We start from the raw sequence: 26,732 nt of genomic DNA on the forward strand, positions 1-26,732 counted from the left end.
TTCCTGTTTCCTTCCTTCTTTGCTTCCTTGCTTGCTTGCTTCCTCCTTCCCTCCCTCCTTCCCTCATCCCTCTCTCCTTCATTTCCCTTCCTTCCTTCCTTCCTTCCTTCCTTCCTTCCTTCCTTCCTTCCTTCCTTCCTTCCTTCCTTCCTTCCTTCCTTCCTTCTCTCTCTTTCTCACTCTCTCTCCCAACCAGCATTCAGACTCTAGAAAATTCCCACATACTCTTTTCCTATCATTAAGAGAAACCACTATTATCACTTCTACAAGCATAGATTTATTTTGCCTTCTTAGTGCTTTATCTGTGGTATTATATAACATATTTCCTTTTCTAGCTGGCTTCCATCACTGAACATTTTCTTTGTGAGATTTGTTTAGGTTTTCACATGAGGTGATGCACAATTAATTCCCACTGCTCTATAGTATTCCATTGTGATATTATTTTTAATTTTGTTGTTGCTGTTAACAAAGATTTGAGTAGTTCCAGTTAGAGGCATTGCAGAAGGTACATTAATGAACATTATCGGAAATGTCTTTGGATCATCATAAGCACTCTTTGCTGTGGAAACTTGCATGCACCTAGGTTTATTAGATACAGCACTGCCAGTTTTCTAAAGTGGTTGTACCAAGTTATACTGCCACTGGAAGTACATGAGCATTAAGACCAGCACTTGGCATTTCCCATCCTTTTAGTCTCAGCCACCATGGTGAGTGTGTGGCGACTGTACATGGTGGTTTTCATTGGCATTTCCTTGGGGCCAAAGAGGCAGAGCTTAGGGGCCATTTGCATAGTTCCATTCTTTGCTAGCTTTCTGTTGCATTGTCAAGACCTCCCTCTCCTATGGGACCATTTCTGAGAGCAAGGGAAAGACCAGTGGTGTTTTGCTCAAGGACAAAGGAGGGACAGGTGAAGGAATCCGGCAGGGAAATATGTAGAAGACAATAAACATGTGACCCAGAGCTGCTAGAAAAACGAAGCACAAATGAGATTTATCCACCACAGCAAAGGTATAGACCCAGATGGAGCCCAGCCGTTGGACTCAGCAGAGCCAAGTACTGGCTTTGGGTGGTTGCCAGCAAGAATCACGGGAGTCCACTGTACTGATGAGACTCTGTGCGCATGAGAAATGTCTTCATGATCTCTGGAAGCCTTAGAAAAGATCATGTTTCCTGACGAGGGTCCAAAAAAAGGAGGTTGGAAAGAGACAGAATAGTCGTTGTTAACTTTGGGTCTGAGTGAGTGGAAAGCTGGTTTCAGGGTAGAAGACAGGGTGCAAACTTCTTTTCAGGGTCACTCTACCATCACGCAAAGGCACGGTGACCTAGAACACACAAAAACATCACTACCCGAGTAGCTCTGTTCCTGGCGAGCAGCCCACAACCGCTCTTCCCAGGTGGCAGGAGGACCCTGAAAACGCTACACGGACTTTGCAGGCTCTGTCTGCCTATGTGTGGAAGTGGCTTTTCTACCCTGAAGAATCAATCTTCCTATCTGTGGCGGTGGCTCCAGGGCTGGACTACTCCTGTCCTGATCTGTCAGGGGAAGGTTGGTTCTATTCTGCGTCCTGCTTGTCTGTTGGTTTGACTGAAAGGGGTTCCTATTGCTGGCTCTCAGATGTTCATAGCTCACCTGTCAGAACAGGACAATCCTTTTCTAATCTCCATCAGAGGAGGACTGGGGCTTTGGAGGCAATCGTATTGCTTTGCAGCAATAAGCTTTAAAATATATCAGCATATATTAGTTATCCAGGAGAGGATTTCACTGTAACATTTCAACTCGTGTATACAATGCATGTCTACATGTCTTCATGTCTACAGTGTCCATCTTAGCTGTTTACCCTCTTCCTATAACAATGTTTCCTTGCTCTATTTTCATACATGTAAATAATCTTTGACCCATCTTCTTCATTCACTCTCCTTTTTTCTCCCTCCCCCCTCCCCACGAATGGAGCCTATAGGATTTCTTGAGAGACTTTCTATTTTAGAGATAGAAGAGAAGGAAGAAGCATTTCTAAATTTAGTTCATTTGTGCCTATACGTGAGCAGATGAGGACTATAGAAATGAAAAGTTACCTTCTTTATGCATTTAGTAATACTTTTGTTGAGCAGCTGCTCTGGGCTTGATGATTGGCATCGCAGCTAGAAAACAAGACAGACACAGGACCTTCGGGAGTTTGTGATCTAGTGAGCCAGACATTCGCCAAAAGCTTCAATTAAGTGGACTAAAAGGGAAGCTGTGATAACTCTGAGGGTCCAAACTTGTTCTATGGTTTGGATTTTTGTGGTTTTATAGGAAGAATGGAAAACTCAAAGTATAGGTTTTTTACTCTCACAGTTCTCAACTGAATTTGCTCCTATGGGACAGAATGGTAAGTGGCTGACACAAGTGGGTGCTAACAGCAGCTGGTGAGTAGAGATCAGGGGTACAGTAAACCTTCTATAAGGTACAGGAGGGCTGTTAGAACAAAGAATTATCTGCTCAAAAGTCAGTGATGTAAGGTGTAGCAACCTGATCTTTAGCAAATGTGTAACACGTAAAATCTTCCTAAATCTTCTCCAGTTCATAGGACAGCCCACCTCCCAGCCCACAGCCAAGGATTATCTGCCCCCGGAATTCCACTTAAGTAATTCTGTAGTTAAGTGATCCCATTCTGCACATATTCCTGGTGCTTACTATTATGGTTCATTAATGTATACTATGGGCCAGGGACCAGGCTACACATTTTTCATTTAGTACTTCATTTTTACTCATGAAGAAAATAGAAGAAGCTCCATTGCTGTTGCCAGTGCTTTTCATATCTACTCTCCTGTTGCTTTTTTTCAGAAGAGAACCAACTTTTTTTTTTTTTTTTTTTTGGTCAGTCGTGGGGCCTGAACTCTGGGCCCGGACACTGTCTCTCAGCTCTTCAGCTCATGGCTAGTGCTCTACCACTTGAGCCACCGTGCAACTTCTGGGTTTTTCAGCTTATGTGGTGCTGAGGAATTGAACCCAAGGCCTCATGCATACAAGGCAAGCGCTCTACCACCAAGCTACCTTCCCAGCCCAGAGAACCAACATTTTTTGATGGTGCCAGTAGCTCACTCTTGTAACCCTGGCCACTCAGGATGTTGAGATCTGAGGATCACAGCTCAAAGCCAGTCTGAGCAGGAAACTCTGTGAGACTCTCATCTCTAATAAAACTACGCCGAAAAGGCCAGAAGTGGCACCGTGGCTCAAGTCATAGAGCACTAGTCTTGAACACAAAGGAGCTCAGGGACAGCGCCCCGTGCCCAGGCCCTGAGTTCAAGCCCCAGGACTGGCACGCGGTGCACGCGCGCGCACACACACACGCACACACACACACACACACACAGAGTTCTTTTGATGTAATACACTGACAGAACACATGCCTAGTACATACATTCAACGAAGCACTAGTGATAATACCAAATCACATCTCCTCTCCTTGTCCTGGGTCAGCCGCTGTCCATTTTACACGGATCTCATTCCCTCTCATTTAGTCCTTGTAGCAACACTCTAAAGTTAGTGCCCTTGCCTAGGGCAAGTATGCAGTATGCTGGGACACAGAATGGGTAAGCAACTTTTCTCATTGCCCAATAAGGGACAGAAATGAATTTAGGAGAGATGGCTTGGTTTTCATCCATTCTTTTTCTTTTTCTTTTTTGTGCTGGTCCTGGGGCTTGAACTTAGGGCCAGGGTGCTGTCCCTGAGTTTCAGTGCTCAAGGCTAATACTCTACCACTTGAGCTCCAGCTCTTCTTCTAGCTATTTTTTTTTTTTTTTGGTGCTTCATTAGAGATAAGAGTCTCATGGACTTGCCTACCCTGGCTAGTTTCAAACCATGATCCTTAGATCTCAGCCTCCAGAGGATTACAGGCATGAGCTACCAGTGCCTGGATATCATTCTTGAAGCTCCTCAGCACAGTTGTTGGGGGCTTGCAGTGAAGATCTGGCTGCTGCTTGTGACTACTTATGTGGGAAACAAATATCCTGGGTAAGCATGGACAGAAAGCTAAGAGTCCTGTACTCAAGAAGCCTAATGCACTCAGGACAGACACATCGGAACAGATGGCTGGACTCTAGGACTCAGACTCCTCGAGTAGTGGGTGGGCCATTGGACTTCCTTTTGATGTCTCAGCCAGCTTGCTGGATACATTAAACAAGACACACTCACCCTGAGGAGGGAACATGTTTTGCTTATACAGAAATTTGGGACAGAAAATGTCCCAAGAGAAGATCTGAGGTCAGGGCTATTCAAGTTGTTTCCATTTCCCTGTGGCAAGGGCTTGACATCCAGTCCCTAGGGAAACAGGGACTCAAAGCAAATATGGACGAATTCTCTAGAAAAAGAAGAGATAGGCTAATTGGCACCCTTAGAGAGGGGAGGAAACATTGCTCTCTCGCTTGTGGCTTAATAAAAGGAGTTTGGGCCAAGTGGGAGAACATTCCCACATCGCCAGCCTTTAAATAGTCTGTGGTGGTTGTCACCTGTCATCTGAGTTCTCATTGCCTGGCCAGCACCCCCCCCATCCCCCCCCCCCGGTCCCTTCTTGGCTCTCTTGGTCTTGCTTTGGCTATTTCTGGTCCTGCAGACCATCTGGTTTCCCACTTGTCTTCTACTTCTCCCTTGGCTATCCAGAGCCAGGGGCCGCGGAGGGGCAAAGCCAGCGCTGCCCGCAGCGCGCATGTGGCGGGTCAGCCGGCCGGCCTGCCCCCTGTCGCTCTGCACGACGCTGCAGCCTTCCTTCTGCAGGAGCCTCAGGAATGGCGGGGCCCTCTACAGAGAACTGTCTAGAAAAGGTCAAAGTCTGTTATTCCCTTTACTCCCCAAGATGGACCACCTGGTCTCCTCTGTGGTAGCCATGGCCAACGTTGGCATCCTGAGAAGAGCTGTGGCTTCCAGAGTCCTGACCGAGGAGGGGACGCCCTCCCCCCATGGCTACGCTTCTGCAGAGGAGAGACAGGATAAATACACTGGTCATGCCATCCTTTCCCTTTCCAGCTCTCCCCCACCTCCAAAAAAGAATGGAAGAAAAAAGAAAGGAAGGAAGGAAGAAAAGGAAGGAAGAAGAGGTAACACCTTCTTTACTTCCTTGACTTTGGAGCCTCCTTTAAGCAGGGAGGAGCAAACCTTGTGGCCAGTCTCTGATTGGAAGTGAAGGAAGCTTCTAGTAGAAATTCTGTAAGTTCATCAGGTCTGCCTTCGATACAGTAACGGACTTTATACATAAGAAATTCTAATTTTTGCTGTCTTTCTGAAGAGGAAAAATACATTACATTTACCACACTGAGGTTCCACAATATTTCTTCCTCAGCTGTGAGAAGATGCAATAAGGGCTGGTAGAGTGCTTGCCTTGAGCTGAAGAGCTGAGGGACAGCGCCCAGGCCCAGAGTTCAACACCCATACCACCACCACCACCAACAAAAAAGATGCATGAGGGGCTGGGAAGGTGCTCAGTGGTAGAGCACATGCATGAGGCCCTGGGTTCGATTCCTTAGCACCACATAAGCAGAAAAAGCTGCAAGTGGCACTGTGGCTCAAGTGGTAGAGCACTAGCCTTGAGCTGAAGAGCTGAAGGACAGCACCCAGGCCCAGAGTTCAGGCCCCATGACTGGCAAAAAAAAAAAAAAAAAAAAAGGCATGAAACACTTGGCTAAACATTGGTAAAACATTTTTGAAACTGTCGAACCATTCTCTTAAGATTGCCAAAAGCTGGCACATAGTTATATTGAAAGTATACTTCTTCTCAGGAAGATGATTCATATTGTACTCAAACCAGGTTCTTCATCTTCACTAACAAGGCATCAGGGGCCCATGTCCTAATCTGTGTCTGTAGAAATGGGACCTCACCTTGGAAGGATGGGGGTTTGGTATAAGATGTCAGTCATTTTTAACATATGGCAAGTGACTCTGGAAGGCGGTATGAGATAGTAATAGGGTTAGTCTACCGTTAGGATGCCTGCACTGTAACTATTGGTTTGTTGGTCTATCACCCATAGGATTTAAGATTACTTTGAATGATTCAGTGTAGTTTTCTCATTAGACAAAATTCTCTTCAAGGCCCATTCTTCATTCATTTAGCTTGGTAAAAGAAACAACATCTTTACAATAAAATAAAATTACACACACACACACACACACACACACACACACACACACACACACACACACACACACACACACACACACACACACACACACACACACACACACACACACACACACACGAGTCCTCCGTCTTCATTTGTAATGTTATAAAATGCTGCCCTCTGGTGTTTTCAACAAGGTTTGCTTTCTTAAAAATATTAAAATTAAGTGTCTCCCCACCCCCCTGCCCTTTTTTGGACTATTTGTACTATCTTTAAGTAGTTATGCTTCAATAAAGCAGTTTATAAATACAGTGCATCTTGATCAATGTCACCCCTTCCAATATTCTCCCCCACCCCTCCCAACGCACCCTTTCCCTCATGTTTCTTAATGTTTAGAATATGTATTGAATTTTTTTGTCCTTTTAACAAAGTCTATGCAATGCATCTTGAGTCATGTCATCCTTTAAACATCTTCACTCCCTTCAACCCATCCCTTTCCTTATTTTCCTCAATTCTATAGTATATCTAGTAGATTCTTGACTGCGCTCTCCTTCATCCACCTTTGCATTAAATGAAGTTGAAATTTAATTTAAACTTTAAATTGAATTCTTAATGTTAAGTGCGTTAACTGTCAAAACTTGGCTTTCATGATTTTTTTTCAATAGCAGATCCATCTTCTCAACAGCCAAAACAAAGCCAACAGCCACAGGCTCAGAGCCAGGACTTCACATTTCTCAGTGAAGAAACCTTTTACAACCAGCTTAGGAGATGTGATTGAATCGCTTCCACTTTAAGGTTAAAGAAAGGCAATTCCTGCTCTTCCTTTTCTGGGGATCCACTCTAACTAATCTAGCACCTGAACGCAGACCTTCTCTGTTCTCAATGGACAAAGCCAGCTGGATGTTTGGTTTTGCAAAGATCCACATCGCTTCTGAGTGCTGTCCTGCAGCTGAAGCAGTCTTCCTTTCATTTGGATTTCTGAAGCTGTGCAAATGAACCACCCTGCTTCCATTCCTTATAAGAAGATACCTTGCCCTTTGAAGAACTGTGGAAAATATGGCTGAGAAACACATTTCAGTGCCTAGGAGTAGTTAAGAGCTTTGAAGCGATAGGAATTACAGAGCATTCTGTGGGAGGAAGCGTGGCCAGTAGGAAGCATCAAGGAGCTTACTTTCTAAAGTTTGCCAGCAAAAGGGCACTTCTCTTCCCCATGGTGACTGAGTAGACTACAGGAGGGAATCTCCCGGCTGCAGGAGGCAGGGGTGAAGTGGCAGCCCTTGGCAGCCTACATTTAGCCACTGAGCTGTGGTTTACCACATTGCCATGCAATAGTGGCTAAATCTGAATCTGTTAGGTTTTTCCTGGAACTTCCTTTAGTTTCTCTGATTTCTAGACCAAGTATATGTTTTACCCCAGTGACAGGCATCTGATGTGTTTCAAGATTTTGCTAAACAGCCCAGGGTGGCTTTGAACTTATGGTCTTCCTGCATTCATGCCCTGTGTACAGAGATCAAAGACACATACCGCCGCACCTGACTTCAGATGCGTTGGAACTTTTAATTTGATATGACTTGAGTTTTGCTGGTATCAGGATTTGAACTCAGAACTTTATACTTGCTTATCTTCCTTGGTGAGCGCTCAACCACTTGAGCCATGTCTCAGGCTCCAGCTCTTTGCTGGTTATTTTGGAGATAAAGTCTCATGGACTTTTCTGCTCAGGCTAACTTCTAACCACAATCTTCTGTATCTCATCTTTTTACATAGCTAGGATTATCAGAGTGATCAGCTTATTTTTTCTTTATGGTTTTCATTCTTTATATATATATATTTTTTTCAGGAAATAAAACATAGTTTCCAATATTGCCTTGTAAAAGTATATCTTTTTTTTTTTTTTGGCTGGACCTGGGGCTTGAACTCAGGGCCCAGGCACTGTCCCTGAGCCTCTCTGTGCTGAAGGCTAGCACTCTACCACTTGAGCCACAACACCACTTCCAGCTTTTTCTGTGTACGTGGTACTGAGGAGCTTCATGCATGCTAGGTAAGCACTCTATCACTAAGCCAAATTCCAACCCCAAGTAATCTATTTTTTTTGTTGTTCCAGACTTTAATTAGGCTTAAAATAAAATCATTTTATTACAAAGAGAAACAGTGACTTTATTTATTTTTTATTTAATTTTTTTTGGCAGTATTGGGATTTGAACTCAGGGGAGAGCTACTACTTGAGCCACACACCAACCCCTACATTTATTATTTACCTAAGTGTATTTACTGAACGCATATAGAGTACATTTTGTGTATTGGGAATCTTCTGTGTTTTATAAATGACAACACAAATTTGCATGAAGACCTTCTGTGGTAGTTAACATTGTCATTCATATTAATTACCGATACCAACTTGCTCAAGGTTGGAAAGCATGTCCGTAGCTGAGTCCAGGAATCTTCCCGATATTATAGGTCTGGATCCCTGCTCTTCATCCTCAATGAGCAGCCTGTTGGCCAAGCCATGTGTCCCCTTCTTTTCCCCTGGTTTGCAATGTGCCACAGATGCTTCCTAGGTAAAATATTCCCCATGAAGTTGGTGATGTTTCTTGCCTCAGTCTATTTTTATTATTTATGGTCCAAAATGTCGAGACTGACTTTCCTCATTCTAGTTAGCATTCTATAGGCAAGAAAGGTTTGCCTTTGGTGTCTATCTTAAAAATCCATGGATTAAAACAATGAATGCATTCGCATCCATTACTATTGTAATTCATTTTTGTTCTGCAATGATTCCAGACCAGATTTGGCAAGTGAAAGCATTTTTTGTCTGTGTGTCCTTTTCATATGACTTCATCCATTTTTATGCTGCTCTTTGACTTTCTGGAACAAGAAGTTCCAGGCCTGTTTTGTCTTTTCCTTCTGTCTTTTTGGAATCGGCTATTCCTCTAGACTCCCTGAGTGGGGCAGAGTGCCTGGAAAGCAAGCGCTGGCCTGGCCGGAGCATCAATGTTCTTGGCTGTGTCCAGTTGACTCCCACGGGCTCTGCCTTGTCTTCCCTCCTTCCGTAGTTTCCATCCTCTTCTCCGGAGTGAGAAACGTAATGCCCCCAAGATCAATGTATCTCCTGACTTATTAAATCCTGCAGTTACGGTCTTTATTGCACCCAGTTATGAGAGCAGGCTTACTTCTAGATCTTTCTTTCATTGGTGATGTGAAATTCCTCTCTAGTGAGTTCAACTGTGCAGAAGCAGCTGCTGTTGAAGAGCACAAGGACCATATTTGAGGTTCCAAGAAGATTCCACTTGCATAATCATAAAATCATATATAAGAAGGAAAAAATGCATAAGCTCATCCAAGTCAATTTCTCCCTTCCAGATAACTCCTCAAATTTCGTGGTAAATGACAGTCATTAATTGTGAAGCTCAAAGATACATTAGCCATAAGTAAATATAATCAAATCTATAAACAAATCTATAAACAATACCTATAATTTGGAAAGACAGCTTTCTTAAGCATGATTCAGGTTTATTGCAATTCTGTACCTGCCACAAACAGAATTATTTATTTACTTCTCCAAGATGTGAGTTTTGATATCTAATAGCTAAATGTCTTACAATGTTGCAAGTGAATATTTGTGGGTTAAGGCAACAATTCTGTGTTAATTTGTTCTCAAAGATCAGATGGATACATTTTTTGTGTGTGTGTCAGTCATGGGGCTTGAACTCAGGGCCTGGGAGCTGTCCCTGAGCAATTTTGCTCAAGGCTGGTACTCTACCACTTTGAGCTTCAGCTCCACTTCTGGTTTTTGGGTGGTTAATTGGAGAAAAGAGTCTCATAGTTGTCCTGCCTGGGTTGGGTTTGAACCACGATCCTCAGATCTCAGCCTCCTGAGTAGCTAGGATTACAGGCGTGAGCCACCAGTACCCAGCCTGACACATTTGTTTCAATCATTGATTTCTTAGCCTGAAAATGTGTTTTTGCCCTGTGTAGTAAGAAAAGATTTTGAGCTCTTGTTGAATTCTCTCATTATCCCGGGGAGTCATGAATCGCTTCAGGATCACAAGTGTTGACAGGTCAGACTTGGCAGGCTCACCTCCCATGCACATTAGGCGTAGGTTTGTATGTGCCTCTTTCCAGAACTTACTGGTGCTTTTCTGTTGTGTGTTTATCCGTCCAGTGCTTACTTGTTTGTTTTTGTTTGTTTGTTTGATTGTGTCTCTTTCCTTTCTGGCCCTTACCTGCCATTCTCTCTTGTGTGTTTTTCCTTCTAGTACTTTCCAAGGGTCCTTTGTAGTGCATTCCTCCTTCCAGCATTTCCCAGTGCTCTTCTGCTATGTCTTCATGCTTTCCAGCACCACTTGCTATATGTTCCTCCTTTCAGCACTTACCTCTGGTTGTCTGCTGTGTTTCTTTATCCAGACCTTTCTGCTGAGCCTTCATCCTCCCAGCTTTACCCCTGGGCTTCTGTTGTACCCCTCAAGCCCTGACTGGTGGCCATCTCTTGTGTGTTTGTCCTTCAACCATTGCTCAGTGGTCTTCTGCTGTCTGTCCCTTCTTCCAGACTTTGTTAGCAATCCTTTCATGTATGTTCATTCCTCTCTCAAACACTTACCTGTCGTCATTGTCATTGACCTCTTCTTCTTCTTCTTCTTCTTCTTCTTCTTCTTCTTCTTCTTCTTCTTCTTCTTCTTCTTCTTCTTCTTCTTCTTCTTCTTCTTCTTCTTCTTCTTCTTCTCTTCCTCCTCCTCCTCCTCCTCCTCCTCCTCCTCCTCCTCCTCCTCCTCCTCCTCCTCCTCCTCCTCCTCCTCCTCCTCCTCCTCCTCCTCCTCCTTCTCTTCCACCACCTCTTCCTCCTCTACCTCCTCCCCCCCCTTCTTCTTTTGCTAGGACTAGAGCTTGAACTCAGGGCCTGGGCATTGTCTCTGAGCTTCTTTTTGCTCAAAGCTAGCGCTCTACCACTTGAGCCACAGTACCACTTCTGGCCTTTTCTGCTTATGTGGTACTGAAGAATCAAACCCAGGGCTTCATGCTATTAGGTAAGGACTCTACCACTGAGCCACCTTCCCAGCCTTGCCTATGCTAGCCAATTAAAGTCTTTCTAAACATGATGAGTCGTGCCTACTGCTACCACCTCACAATGGGGATCCAGCAAGAGGCCCAGTATTACCCGACTCACACTTTTAATCTGGAGGAACTTGATGACAAAGATTCTATTTACACCTTTTCCAATTAGGTGTGCCATCACTGAAGGTAGCAGTGTTTTCAGGTGAGATCTATGCTCAGAACAATAAAACATACACAGAAAGGGGATTTATGCGATTGTTTTACATGATGAGAAGCTGGCCTGCATGCTGGGGAGCCAAAGGTATGGCAGCTTGTGCAGTGCAGGGGGATGGTGGCCTCAGAACAAGAGGTCAGATGAAGCAGCCCGAATCCACAGCCGAGGCCTGGGAGCTCGCTGGGGCGCGGCTGGTGGCGCCTGCGCGGAAGCCGCAGGAGCTGCAGTCTGACAGGCACAGGCGATGGCTGTGTGGAGAAGGACTCCAGCTTGCGTGGCTTCAGGCCTTCCTCCAGCTTTCATTCCAGCCTCACCGCAGCCTACGGGTGGCCACGTGCCTCCCTCCCTCCCTTGCGGTCCCATGTGTCAGTCATCTCTGGAAACACCTCATTGATGTACCTAGAGCTGGGCTTGCCTAATCTCTGAGACATCTCTCAATCCAGTCAAATTGAAAAGCAGGATCTACCATGAACCGGGTATGGTGGCTCAGACTACTCAGGAGGCTGAGATCTGGGGACTGAGGTCTGAAGCAGCCCAGGCAGACAAATCTAAGATACTTTCATCTCCAATTAACTACCACAAAGGCCATAAACGGAGGTATGGCTCAAGTGGCAGAGTACCAGCCTTGAGAGAAAAAGCTAAGGGACAGTGCCTAGGCTCTGAGTTCAAGCCCCAGTTCCCACTCCCCTCACATCAATCATCAAAAGATCATCCTAAGGTTTGAAGATAACAATTTCACTATCTAACTAGCATCACAAAGGACACAGATAACACAAGGTGCCAAGTGGAGCCATAATTCTCAAGAATAACCTCCAAAAATAAAAGAACACAAAAACAGACAGCGACCTTTTGTTTTGCTTTGTTAAACCATAACAAGTTCAATTTGCTCAAACTCTAGTCTCAAGTAGCCTCTTGCTGCATGTGGCCCTGTCTGTTCATTCTCTGTGAGAGAGATCTCTGAGACCTTCTGAATCTCCGCTCCCCGCTCCTTCCATCCACCACTTCATCTCTCCCACTTCTGTGGAAAATCTAAAATGTGACTCTTAATATCTTTGGGGGTTCCCTCCCCTCCTTTCAAAGCCGATTCCCGAAGGATTGCCATAGCGATTGTTCTCTTTGATTTATGGCTTTGCACATGTTTGTTTGTGTTTGAGTCCAGATCTTGCTATGGAGCTGAAGCTGTCTTTGAACTCTCAACCCTCCTGTCTTCACCTCCTGAGTGCTGGGGTTTCAGGCATGCACTACCACACCCGGCTTTTTCTTGTGTGAGTAAGACTGGCTGGTATACATATAATACTGGTATTGTGCTGCCTGGAAGGTTTGTCCAGGAAGTGTGTTCTTAGAAGAATCGTCACCAGAAGTTTGAGTTTAGTCTCAATAGATCCCAGAACTGGTGTGGATCCAACAACCGCAGTAGAAATGGCAGGGAATAATTTGTAATGTGTAGGTAGAACTTGAGGCCCAATGGCCAGTGCATCCAACGCTTCTTTCTTTCATTTCAATACCGTGGCTTGTCCACTGGGAGACAGATAAGATTGCTTCATGTTTACTGATTTTTATTAAGTTATTGGGGAGAGGGAAAATTTAATAACATAGTTTCCTGAGATTAATTAATTAAATCCATGAATTCTCCTCCCTTGACAGGAAAGAATAGGCAACATGAACGTAAGTTGATGGGAAGAACATGAATGAGGGAGGTGGGGCAGGACAGTGTTAAGAACTGACTGAGGGAGGTGGGGCCGGACAATGTTGAGGATTCAGGTGTTTGCTGCTCCTTGGTTCTCTCCTCTTTCCATCCTCACTCCGTGGTGAGTGCAATCGACCCACCTCACCTTTCGAGATATTTCTTAGCTGAGAGGGTAGCTTGAATGTACATCTTCTTTATTTCTTTCCTAGCCCTGTGAAACTATGTGAGGAAGGCGAAGAGAGGCAAAATAAAAACAACGGAAAAAGGAAATGGGTGCGTGGTGGCTGTTATTAGTGTAGACCACTGCAATTATCAGTAGAAGCCGAAAACCACGTGGTTTAGATTGCAGAATCTTCAAATGGCAGTGTCAAAAATAGCAGTATTGCTGCTGCTGGAGGCTGAGATCGGAGAGCAAGGTGTGAAGACAGCCTGGGCAACCAAAACCATGAGACAATTTGTTTCAGTTTAACCAGCCTGAGCTGGAACTGAAACTGTGGCTCACATGGAAGAGGGAAACCTAAGTCAGAGTGCAAGGCCCACACATCTAGCCCTAGTAGGGCACAAAGAAACGAAGGAGCAAACAACACTTAAGTGGGAGCTGATCGTTCATAGCTATAATCCTAGCTATTTAGGAGGTAATGACTACGAAGATCCTAGTTCAAGGCCATCCTGGGCAAAATGTTTGCAAGACCCCATGTCAACCAATAACTGGATGAGATGGTATGTCCCTGTCATCTAAGGTATCAATGGAAGCATAAATGAGATGATCACCGTCCAGGATGGCTTGGGAAAAATGGAGACCCTATCTCAAAAAAAACCCCCAAACAAACAAACAAACAAAACCCCCAAAACCAGTGTGGAAGCCGGGTGCTGGTGGCTCATAGCTGTAATCCTAGCACACATGAGGCTGAGATCTGAGGATCATGGTTCAAAGCTAGACAGGACAGGAGAATTCATGAGACATTTATCTCTAATTAACCACAGAAAACTGGAAGTGCAGCGGTGGCTCAAAGTGGTAGAGTGTTAGTGTTGAGCAGAAACGCTCAGGGACAGTGCCCAGGCACTGAGTTCATGCCCCACAACCAATAATAGCAACAACAACAACAACAACAACAACAAAAACTCCCAAACTAACCATCCAAACAAACAAGCACTGCAGAAAGGACTGGAGGCATGGTCCAAATGGCCCAGCGCCTGCTGAGCTAATGTTGAAATCCTGAATTCAAATCCCAGTACCACCAAAAAGAAAAGAAAAAAAAAATCAATTCGTCTATAGGAGCTCTTCTAGTATGTCTGGAATAAAAAGTATCTCAATAAAATTTTTCTTATAGTATTATAATTATTATTGGAAAAAACTCGGCTGTTTATTAAATGACAAAAAAAATCTACTGGCTTTTCTTGGGGGGAGGGGCGGGGTGGACCAGGGTATTTAATTCAGTGGATCTCAGGCTTTTCCTTTGTAAAGTGAGGCAGGTTTGGCACAGGTATCTGTAGGCCATTCTTGCCTGATTATGTTATGAATAGAACCTTTTATGGGTCATGCACGCCCTGACAGTGGCTGTCACACATGAAAAACTTGGCTGCTGTTAAAACCATGACTTTGATCTGGGTTATGGAACCGAAAAGATGAGGAATGTCCTAATCACTCACGGACGAATATGAAAAGCAAATGGGAGAAGAAGCCCCTGGTGCTACAGTACAGAATGAGACATTTGAACCACTGGCGTGATTCCTATCCCATAGAGCTAAGTCAGAATAACTAATTCAACATGGGATTTGAATCCTATTAAAAGCTTGATAAGATTCACACAAACCTATCAAGATAGGATATGGCCAGGCTCTAGTGTAACCTGTCATCCTAGCTACTCAGGAGGCTGAGATCTGAGGATCACAGTTCAAAGGGAGCCAGGGCAGGAAAGTCCATGAAACTCTTATCTCCAATTAACCACCAAAAGGCTGCAAGTGGCTCACTGGCTCAAGTGTCAGTGTCAGCTTTGAGTAGAAAAGCTAAAGAAGAGCTCAAGGCTCTTGAGTTCAAGCCCCAATAACAGAGCACAAACATAAGAAAAAGTCCCAACAAAAATAACAAACAACTCTCCCCTGTCCCCCCAAATGCCAAAACAACATTTTGGGTAAACCTGGACAAATCCTCTCATGCTCTTTGTCCCCCTTCAAGATCTGTGGACTACAGGATGGGTGATTGAAGATCTCCCATTAATAGGGAAAGAAATAAAAACTTGTATAAATTAGGCTGTCTGTGGAAGAGAGACCAAAGCTTCCAGAATGACAGAAGTCAATGTCTGAGAGTTCAGGGCTGAATAAGCAATCTAGATGGCACAGAAAGTTCAATAATAATGTTTAGTACAATCAGAAATAATACATGTCTACAAAGTTTTGGGTAGTCAACCTGTCTTGCTTTAAATGCTGACAGAACTTTCCAGCAAGAGCTGCTGGAAAAGAATACAACCACATACAATGTGCAGAATGGAGCCAATCCCTGTGTAGACATTGTAGCTTCCACTTACTATTTATTATGGATTAGTTCCATGAATACGCGTCATTCATATCACAGGACAGTCTCCTAGGATATAATTAACTGTGCATGAGAAGTTAGGCCCAGAGAAACAAAAATACCTACAGAAAGGTGAGACATGGCATGGGCAGAGTCTTTTAATTCAGATTTAAGTCCACAGCCTTATTTCAAGACTAAAGGGGATCTAGAGGAGATTTGGCAACTCAGTGTGTGTGTGTGTGTGTGTGTGTGTGTGTGTGTGTGTGTGTGTGTGTGTTCCTAGTTATGTCAGGATGAGAATCAATTACTGAGAAGCCAGGCCATTTGCAGACATTTATATGTAGTTTTTCCTACACTGCAGAGTTCAGTCTTCTGCTATTGAGTCTGTGACTCTGTTCTCAGTACTGTGCCAGACTCTGAGGCTGACCTTCAGATGAATGTTCAATAAACCTGCTCTGGAGAGGTCTAGAAAGTCACACACTACTGCAACTTGATGAAGAACGGACTGAGATCTATTTTGATTCAGGAGAAGCAAAGTGTGACTGCATTTACCATGGAATGCAGCAATTCAAAAGTTAGAGATGAGTCAAAATTGTGTGTGTGTGTGTGTGTGAGAGAGAGAGAGACAGACAGACAGACAGAGACAGAGACAGAGACAGAGAGACAGAGAGAGAGAGAGTTGATACTGGGGTTTGAACTTATGGCCGTGTGCTGTCCATTAGCTTTTTTCACTGAAAGCTGGTGCTTTACCATCTAAGTCACAGCTCCACATCTGGCTTTTATTTTTAAGTTTGCTGGAGATAAGACTCAAAAATGTCCTTGCCAGGTCTGGCTTCAAATTGTGATCATCATTCTCAATTTGGGATCTGAGCTACTTCAGATCTTCTGAATAACTAAGACTAGAAGTGTGAGCCACTGGCTAGGCTAAACTTAAAAAAGGCAATTATGGGGCTGGGAAGGTGGCTCAGTGGTAGAGTGCTTGCCTTGCATGCCTGAGGCCTTGGGTTCCATTCCTCAGCACCACATAAGCAGTAAAAGCCAGAAGTGGTACTGTAGCTCAAGTGGTAGAGTGCTTGCCTTGAGCTGAAAAGCTGAGGGACAGCGCCCAGGCCCCAGGTTCAGGCCCCATGACTGACAAAAAAGAAGGAAAGAAAGAAAAAGACATTATGTGGCTACCAAACCAATGTGGCTCACATGTCCCTCAACGAGTACGATGTGTATTTATTTGACGAGGGTGATTTCCTGCACACGTTTCATGTTTGGAAGTTATTATCCCACCTGTCTTTGACAACCTGGTGCAGATACGCTCGGGCCTTCCCCCAGGGCATCACAACGAAGAACACGAGGGTAGAGCGGGGAAAGCGGGGAAGCCGCGCGCTTGGTTTTCCAGCCCGGCTTTCGAGGCAGCGTCCAGTTCCCCGCGCTGACACCAGGTGGCGCTCCCACGCCGGCATCCGCGTCCCGAGCCCTGCGGGCGGTGAATGGCCCGCGTTCCGGAAACCCGCAGCTCTGGGTCGCGTGCTGAGACCGGGCGAGGCGGGTTCGGACCCCAGCCCCGAGACGCGGGGCAGGGTGACGGGGGCTGGATCGCCCGCTCCGGCCCGCAGCGCCCCCCAGCACCCGGGACGAGGCTGACGGCGGCTGGGCTGAAACCACCTGGGAGGGGGTCAGAGGTCGCAGCTCCTCTCACCCGGTCGTGATGGGGGCCGATTCCGAGACCGTGTCTTAAGAGGACCGTTTTCTCGAATATTCTTTGCAATTTTCCCAGGTGGGAGAGCTACCCCCCACCCGCCCTAGGAAAGTCATCTTGCTGAGCTTCGCTCCGTCTGCTCTCCCCCAGCATCTGTGACGATGCTGTCCATGGACATGGCCACGGGGCGCGCGCACCGAGTCGGCCAGCCTGGCGTGAAAACATGCGGGGAGAATCATCGCTGGGTGCAGCAGGCTGGCTTTGAACTTGCCACCCTTGCGCCTCGCTCTCCCAGGCGCTGGGATCACGGGCGTGCGCTACCATCCCGTGGACCCCTCCCCAGAATGGCCAGCAAGGGCCAGGGCGCTGGAAGGTTCGACGCAGGGAGGATGCGAATGTCCCCGGGTGGAGAAGCGGCTGCCGCCGCTGCGCTCCCGCCACGCGACAAGGATGAACCCCGTTCTTCTAGAACCAACTAAGGCGTCCATTTAATACCCCCCCTCCCCATCACCGAGGCGTCTTCTGCCCGCGGGGGAGGGGGCCCTTGCATCTCCACGTTGCACGTTTACAGCGGTTGGATTGCTTAGGGTGGGTGGGGGGAATCGCAGCCCAACCCGACTGAAGCTCAGCCCTTGACGGGGGAGGGTTGGGGAACCCGAGGCTGGGTTGGGGAATAGAAAAAGTGGGTACAGGGACATCTGAACACAAGAGGGCTCGAGACCTCCTCCCCCCCCCCCGCTCCCCTGGGGTGGAGGGGGTTCACGGGGCTCCGGCTGCCCAGGGAGAGGGGCGTGGGCAGCGTGGGGCGGGGAGGTGGAGAGGGGGAGGAGGAAGGGGAGGAGGGGACAAAGGGTCTCCCGCCCCCCAGTCTCCCCGGCCCCCCACCTCCCGCCACCTCCGGCCTTATAATTGGCTCCGGGCAGCCCTCCCTGCTCCTCTTATCTGATCCTGGGCTCTTGGGAGAGGGAAGGGCTGCAGGGGCCGAGGTAGCTGCCGGAGGCCGGGAGAGGGAGAGGGCGAGAGGGAGAAGGAGAGACCGGAGGAGGGGGAGCGAGCCAAGGAGAAGGGACCGGGCGAGAAGGTACGCCGAGGGAAGCGTGCGAAGGACCAACTCGGCTGTGGGTCATCCCCGAGGCGCCCCAAGATCCTCCCTCCGCCCCCCAGCCCGGGCTGCCTCCCGGCCCTGCGCGCAGGTCAGTTCCTCCGTCCTCGCTCTTCCTCCACGGCTACTCCCAGCGAAGGAGGCCAGGGCCGGGAACCCAGCCACCTGCAGGCGCGCAGCTGTGCGCTAGGGAAGGGGCCGTGCGTCCAGGTGCGGCTTCCCTGCCCGGCTTCCCTGCCCGGCTCCCCGCGCGCGCGCGCGCGCGCGCAGTGGGGTTGCAGTTTGCGACTCGAGGGGACTTCGCCGGAGAAATAGGGGGTGCAGTGAGTGAGCGTGCGGCCGGGAAGAGGCTAGATTTGACTTGGTCAGCGTCCCTCGGACTAGCCAAGGGACTTGGGGGGGGATTTATATGCGCGCGTGCTCAGGGAGTCAGCTATTTTTATTTAGAATATATTCAGGGTGGCGGTGGAGAGCAGCCCGTGGAGAGATCACGGTGGGGGGTGTAGGTGGGGGTGGACACAGGGGGGTGGACACAACGCACCCGCCATGCCTGGTGTGGCCGCAGATGTTGGCAGCTGGAAAACCCAGGCACGGGACGCCCCGGGGCGCGCGGAACGCAGCTGGCGGGTGCTTGCCTGGAAACCCAAGCGCTCCAGGCGCTTTGCTTTGGTATCAGAAGTCGCGGGCTGTGACTTTGAGAGGATTCAGACTGGGGTCGAGTGAGGACCTCCTCTGCCCTAGTTTTCCCTTCGGTCACCTCTACCCTTTTATTTCTCTGGAATCCCGGCGGAAGCTGGGCATAGATACTTCATGGGCACCAGCGGAGCAGAATTAGGGCTTGGTCAAGTGGAGGGGATCAGGCCCCTTGAGAGATCTTAGGCAATCTGCAGAGCTGAGATTTTTGGTGCTGAGTTCTGGGGGTCCTTGGTGGGGAATCCTACCTCCCCCCTCACCCCCTTCCCCGCCACACACACACACACACACACACACACACACACACACACACACTCCGGATCAAGCGAGCTCTACCTCCCCCCTCACCCCCTTCCCCGCCACACACACACACACACACACACACACACACGCACACACACACACACACACACACACACACACACACACACACACACACTCCGGATCAAGCGAGCTCTGAGATGTTTGCTTAGGTCCGGGCTCTCAGGAAAAGGGTCTCAAGGAAGTTTGTGCCCAGGGGCCTGAGATTTCCTGCTGCTTCTGCAGGTGCTGAAAGCTCCTGTGTTTCTTCTGAACGTTTCAGACTCCCATTCCTGAAAGTTCAGGAAAGCCACTACTACCTGCTAAGAGGAGCGCACAGGGTGCAGACAGGGGAAGGCGCGAGAGAAATAAAGGAGGAGGATTGGTGGCTCTGTGGAGGGCAGAAGTGAAAGGGAGTATTGCTTAGACCCGCTGGGGTCAGAGGGGCTGCGTCCTTGTGGTTTGTGATCAGGTGCCCCTGGCGTACCCAGCCGACAGGCTCAGACCTGCTGGCACGTTTAGCATGGGTGGATGGGAGAGATTTAGAATTGGGGGATGCTCAAAATAGAGTGCTCTGGGAGCGAGGGTGGGGGCATTGCCCATAAAGAAACGTGTTCATTACCTGAGTCACATAATTGTAACTCCTCTGTGCATCACCTTTGTAATAACAATTTTTTTTTTAAAAAAGGGGGGAAATAGTAATCTGGGTAGGTTTTCTCTGAACCTGGATCTGCACTTAGTTAATGTAAGATGGAACTCGGGATAGGTTTAACTTATTTATTTCTTCTTTATTTATTTATGTTGGTGCCAGTACTAGGGCTTGAACTCAGAGTGCTCTTGTTGATTGGCTTTGGGCTTTCTACCCCTTGAAGCACACCTCTCTTCTTCCAGCTTTCTGCTGGTTAATTGGAGAAAAGAGTCACAAGAGCTTTCTGCGCAGGAGGTTTTAAACCAGGATGTTCAGATTTCAGCCTCTTGAGTACTAGGATTACAGATATGAGTTTCTTATTATGTTTTTTTTAAACAGTCTTATCAAGAAAGAATTCACATGCCATATAGTTCATCAAACGATACAGTTAAATGGTTTTTAGTATATTCAGAGTGTGCAATCACCATCACAATTTAAGAATGTTTATAGCCCCCCAAATGCATTTGAAATCTATTTATGCCAACTCTTCAATTCTTGACCTGCCCTCCCCCATATTAATTGCTTCCTAATTGAATGAATGAATGAATGCGTGGGTAGCATTCATTTCATAGGAAAACAACATGTGGCCCTTTGTGAGTGGTTCTTTCACCTAGCCAGGTATTTTCAAGCTTCATCCATGGTGTTTAGGATACCCTTCTACTCTCTCAATAAGCAGTAGACATCCCTTCTGCATCGGGAGCTCTGAACCGTATAGACCCAAACCTCCACCCGGGCCCTGATCTCCTTCAGGTCCCTTTGCGAAGGAGGAGCCACACTGCTGTGGCCTCTGAGTAATTTCCCGGGAAGGATTCCTCCGCACCAGCCAATATTCCTGGAGCCGTTTTGGATGATTCCCAGGCATCAGGATTGAGGGGAGGAGCTCTCTGGCCCTCATCCTGCTTGCTGACAGTCCAATGGAGGATTTCAGAGAACTCTTGAGACCTTCCACGCTTTTCAGCCAGGGCTGGCCTTAAGAATAGACTGAGCAAACCAAATGATTGAAGGGATCTTTGGAAAAAAATTGTCCAGTCCTATTCAAAAGACCCCTTCAGATTTGCTCCCTTTGAGTCCTATTTCCCAGGGAGTATCCACAAAAGCACAAAAGATGTTTATGCCTTCTTTCAATTCAGTGTCTCTGCAGTGATGTGACTAGCACCAACAGTTGCAGTCACTTCATCCAAAATCAGTGCAATGCTTGTTGTTTTCCCACTCTACAAAATACAACCTAAGCTTGAAAGGATGTGGGTTTTCCTGCTTTGCCCACTTGGTGCTGTTGGGACAAATGTTGTGCAGTGTTAGGGAAGTTGGTTGAGAAAGAAGGTGTGAGTAGAGACACTAGGCTGATCCCTGGGGCAATGGCAGTGATGTTGGGAGAGAGAGTTTAAAAGGGAAGGGACAAAAAAGAAGCTTTCTCCTTAGAAAGATTTTCCTCCAGATAGTGCTGGCTGTCAAGGAAACAGTCTTTCTTCTGAACTCCTTCTATAAGCAAAAGAAAACCTGGCAGGGCTCCCGTTACTGTTGTTCAAGTGCTGAGCTTTGAGTGTAGACTGCTTCCTGTTCTAGTGTATGCCTTAGAAGTTGTAGCAGTTAGCTTTCTGTCACTAACACCAAGTATCTGTTATAAAGCAACAAGGTTAATTTTGGTTGGATACAGTTCTGAAGGTTTAGTTCAGGACCAGCTGGCTCCTCTGATTTGTGGTGAGGCAGGACATCAAGGTCAGAGCATGCAGTAGAGCAAACCCCTTAACATCATAACCTAGGGAGAAAGAAAGGGGGGCGAGGGGACTAGGTTCTCACAAATTCCCTTCACGTAGACCCCCCCCCCCCCATGACCTAAAGACCTCCCAGTCGGCCTTACTCTTCATGTTTCCACCACTTCCCAGAGGATCCAGCAGCCTTTAATCCATGGCTTTGGGGGAAGTGTTGACATTTTAAAAAGTATTCATTGAGTAACTGCCCTTTTATTTATTTTTATAATTTTATTTATTGTTTTGTATCAGTCTTGGGGCTTGAACTCAGGACCTGGGTGCTGTCCCTGAGTTTTATTCTCAAGGTTAGTGCTCTACTACTTGAGCAACAGTTCCACTTTTGACTTTTTGATGGTTAATGGTGAGATAAAATCTCACAGATGTATTTATTTATTTATTATTTAATTATTTTATTTTATTTATTTTTTATTTATTTATTTTTTGCCAGTTGTGGGGCCTGAACTCTGGGCCTGGGCACTGTCCCTCAGCTCTTCAGCTCAAGGCTAGTGCTCTACCACTTGAGCCACAGCGCCACTTGCGGCTTTTTCTGCATATGTGGTGCTGAGGAATCGAACCCAGGGCCTCATGCATGCAAGGCAGCACTCTACCACTGAGCCACCTTCCCAGCCCTATTTAATTTTTTTAATTGTAGTTTTTTTTTTTTTTTGGTCCTGGGGCTTGAACTCAGGGCCTGGTATTGTTACTGAGCTTTTTTATGCTCAAGGCTAGTACTCTTCTACTTGACTTCTTGGCTGTTAATTGGAGATAACAGTCTCATGGACCATTCCCCTCCCCCTCTCCCCCCCACTGCTTTCAGCTGTGGTCCTGAGATCTCAGCCACATGAGTGACTAGGACTACAGGCATGTAATCCTAGTGCCTGGCCACTTTTTAAAGTGAAAAGTAGAAAAAGGAATTGATATCTAAAAATTATATTCTACTGCAGGCTTTCTGCCCTCTTGAGGCTGTCTGAAGCCATACACTGCCAGTGTGCTAAGCTTTCTGAATATAGTGGTGTTTAATACATTTGGGTAAGTAGAAACATGTATAGCCAACTGCAGTTCAGAGTGCAGTGCTTCTGAGTGGAAAATACAGATTACTGCTATGGGAGCCAGAGGACAAGCACCTGATCCCGGTCTTGGAGGACCAGAGGAGTCAACCTAAGGAAAAGGCTATCAAACGGCTAAGCTATTTCTGGTCATAGATTTTACTTAAAAAATCATCTCCCATTTCTTTGACAGAGGAGTGAAGTCAGTCCTTAAAAACAGAAAGGAGTAGGGAGAAGCCACAGGAGGGAACATTGTTGTGTCAAGGAGCTACCATTCCAATTTGCCATTACTTTGGAATGGTACTGGCTCTTATCACTCAATTGACAGCACTAGTTTAAGACCTTTGGAGTGGCTCCAATTCTGGGACTAATTCTCATTCAATCCAGTGCTGTTGAGTAACTCCCCAGGACAAATGCTAATCTAATAGGGTCTCTGTGTAAATTGGAAAAAGATGCCCCTCCCCCAAATAAATAAATAAACACACAAATGATGGCCCTTCTGGGCAGGCCAGTGGGATGGGGGAAGAAAGCACTGCTCTTTGATCTGTATAAACTTTGCAACAAGGCACAGATCTGGCAAATGAAGGGTCTGTTAATTTCTTTTCTTTTTCTTTTTTCTTTTATGCAGTCTTGGGGCTTGAACTCAAGGCCTCGGCACTGTCCCTGAGCTTCTTTTTGCTCAAGGCTAGCACTCTACCACTTGAGCCAAAGCACCACTTCTGGCTTTTTCTGTTTATGTGGTACTGATGGATGAATTGAACCCAGGGCTTCATGCATGGTAGACAGGCACTCACCACTGAATCACTTTCCAAGCCTGGATCTATTAACTTCAAGCATCATTTACCCTAGGCCAAGCATAAATTTTACAGTGTATCAACTTTGAACTTTGACACTGATCATTAATCCATGCTTATTGATGATCTATTATGTGTAAAAATTAAGGACTGGGAAGGTGGCTCAGTGGTAGAGCGCTTGCCTTGCATGCATGAGGTCCTGGGTTCGATTCCTCAGCACCACATAAGCAAAAAGAAAAAAAGCCGGAAGTGGTGCTGTGGCTCAAGTGGTAGAGAGCTACCACTTGAACTGAAGAGCTGAGGGACAGCACCCAGGCCCAGAGTTCAGACCCCACGACCGGACCCCCCCCCCAAAAAAAAGTTAAAAACATGGAAATGAGAAAATAAGAATGATTGTAATTCCATTTGTTTACTACAATTATGTAAAAATAGGAATAATTTTTGCATATTTGTTCTGTGTCCTGCCTTCCTAAATTTACTTATTAGGTCAAATAGGTATTTATTCATTTATTGCTGGATTTCTTAGATATTTCCCTATAAACAATTATGTTAATTGTATGTAAAAACATTTTTAGTCCCCCCCCACATTCCTGCCTTTTATTTTTTCTTGCCTTATTACATTGGCTAGGATCTGCAAAGTTGAGTAGAGATGGTAATAATCTCAATTTATTCCTGGTCTTACAAGGGAAGTGTTGAGCATTTCACTCTTAAATATGAGGATAGCTATGGGCTCTTCTTCCATTATTCTCTTCTTTTCCTTCCTTTTTGGTGAACCTGAGGTTTGAAGTCAGGGTCTCATGTTTGCTAGACAGGCACTCTACCATTTGAGCCATACCCCAAGCTGTTGTGAGTTTTTTTTCTAGATATCCTTTATTATATTGAAGAAATATTTTTTTAAAAATTTATTCTTATATTTATTGTTATTGTAGAGTTGTTATCAGAGGGGTTGCAGTTACATGAATCAGGTAATGGGTACAATTCTTTTTTTTGTGTGTGTATGTGTGGTGAGCTTGAACTCTGGGCTGGGTGCTGTCCCCTTAGCTCTTCAGCTCAAGGATAGAGCTTTACCATTTGAGCCACAGCGCCACTTCCAGTTTTCTGAGTGGTTTTATTGGAGATAAGAGACTCACAGACTTTCCTGCCTGGGCTGGCTTTGAACTTGGCTTTGAACTGGGATCCTCAGATCTCAGCCTTCTGAGTAGCTAGGATTACAGGCATGAGCCACCAATGCTCTGGCAGTACAATTCTTTTTGAAATGTTTCCCTTTCCCTTGCTTGAAGAAATATCTTCTATTTCTAATTTTCTGAGTTTCCTTCTAATCATGAGTGGGAATTGAATGCTTTTCTATCTATTGAAATGATACTTTTACATGTCTGTCAACATGATAAATGATATGTATTTTAAAATATGAAAGCTATGCTGTATTCTTGAAACAAATCTTACTAATTCATTATTATTATTTTTATATATTGTTATGTTACTTGAAAATGATTGATAAAGGATTTTATAGCTATATTCATGAGAGATATTGTGTTTTTATTTTTTATGATTATGTCTAGTTCTGATAGATTGTAGATTATATTTGCCTTTAGCTATTTTCTGGCAGTTTCGCACGATTAATATTAAATTTTATCTATATATTATAGAATTTATTAGTGAAACTGTGACTATAATTTCTTGTGGGAATATTTTTAGTAAAAATCTTAATAGGCTCAGATTAATTTAGATTTAGATTTTCTATTTCTTCATGTATCTGTTTTAACAAGTTGAGTACTTCAACAGCTTTTTTTCCAACTAAACTATATATATATATATATATATATATATATATATATATATATGCACAATATTCTTTTTTTTCTTCTGTGCCAGTACTAGGGCTTGAACTTTGGATCCCATACACTCCCTGAGCTTTTTTCCACACAAGGCTGGAGCTGTATAACTTGAGCTGACTCTTCACCAGCTAACTGGAGATGAGAGTCTCTCATATTTGTCTGTCAGGGGCTGGCTTGGGGCTGAGATCTTCAGGTCTCAACTTCTTGAGTAGTTAGGATTATAGGCATGAGTCACCAGTGTCAGCTTAGCCTGTCATTCTTAATATTTTTCTTTACCTTGAAATTATTTTTCAGTTTATCAAAAAAGGTAATGATATCATTGTTCATGGTATTCTTTTTTTTGGTGAACATTTCTTTCTTTCTTTCTTTCTTTTTATTATTTTTTTATTGTGAAAATACCGTACAGAGGGGTTACAATTACATGGGCAAGATAATGAGTACATTTCTTATCAAGCATTGTAGCCTCCTCCTTTGTTTCCCCTTCCCATCCCTTCCCATCCTCCCCCCACCCTCCCAACCAATCCTCCCCCCCACCAAAGTTGTAAAGTTCGTTTTCGACAAAACGACTTGTACTTCTCATTGTTGCAATGGGTCCACCTGTATATTCTTCTATATTTATTTCTTGTACTTTCTAAAGATTTTCCAAAATTTTATTAATATTTCAAGTTAGTAAAATTTGGTTTTGCTAATTTTTAGTGATATTAGTTTTATTTCTTTACCTTTTTATTTCCTTTCTTCCTTCTTTCCTTCCTTTTTCTTCCTCCCCTCATCTCCTTCCCCTTTTTCCTGTCTCCTTCTCTACCTCCCTCCCTCCTTCTGTCTCTCTCTTTCTCTCTCCTTCCCCCTCTCTTTTTTTCTCTTTTTCATAACAGAGCTTGAACTCAGGACTTCATGCTCTTGATCTGCTTGACTTTCACTCATCGCTAGGGCTCTTCCACTTGAGCCATGCCTCTTGTAATAATATACCTTATGTATAAAATTTCTCAGCTCCTGCCCTAATACTTGTGGCAATTTGAATAAAGTATTCCCTTTATTAGGATTAGAAATTGGATTGTATTAACTCAAAACTTCTGTTTTTCAGAAGCTATATAAAAAAATCCTGTATTATAGTCTACAAGAAACAGCTTCAAATATGTGAAGATAAGTTATCTATCTCTACTTTTCCATTTTCCTAAGCCTCAAAGCAAGCTGAAGCATCACCATTCCTTAAATGTTCTTTGCTTGAACTTGTCAACTGAAATGGCTGAGTCGTTTTTTAAGCCTGTGAACTGCTCTTAGTAAGGTCAATCA

At 45.4% G+C, this 26,732-nt stretch overlaps 1 protein-coding gene across 3 annotated transcripts in view; it reads left to right on the top strand.

Annotated features, from left to right (window-relative positions):
* Positions 1 to 18,183: 18,183 nt before the first annotated feature.
* Col14a1 (collagen type XIV alpha 1 chain) overlaps positions 18,184 to 26,732 on the top strand; it is a 197,498-nt gene continuing 188,949 nt past the window's right edge. For all 3 annotated transcript variants that reach the window (XM_069991329.1, XM_069991330.1, XM_069991331.1), the window contains exon 1: positions 18,184 to 18,429. The gene's annotated coding sequence lies outside the window, so the exon portion shown is untranslated. The remainder of the gene's footprint in view (positions 18,430 to 26,732) is intronic.

The sequence above is a fragment of the Dipodomys merriami genome, unplaced genomic scaffold (assembly GCF_024711535.1).
Source record: "Dipodomys merriami isolate MVZ:Mamm:240054 unplaced genomic scaffold, mDipMer1.0.p SCAF_4, whole genome shotgun sequence".
In the NCBI taxonomy this organism is placed as follows: Eukaryota; Metazoa; Chordata; class Mammalia; order Rodentia; family Heteromyidae; genus Dipodomys; species Dipodomys merriami.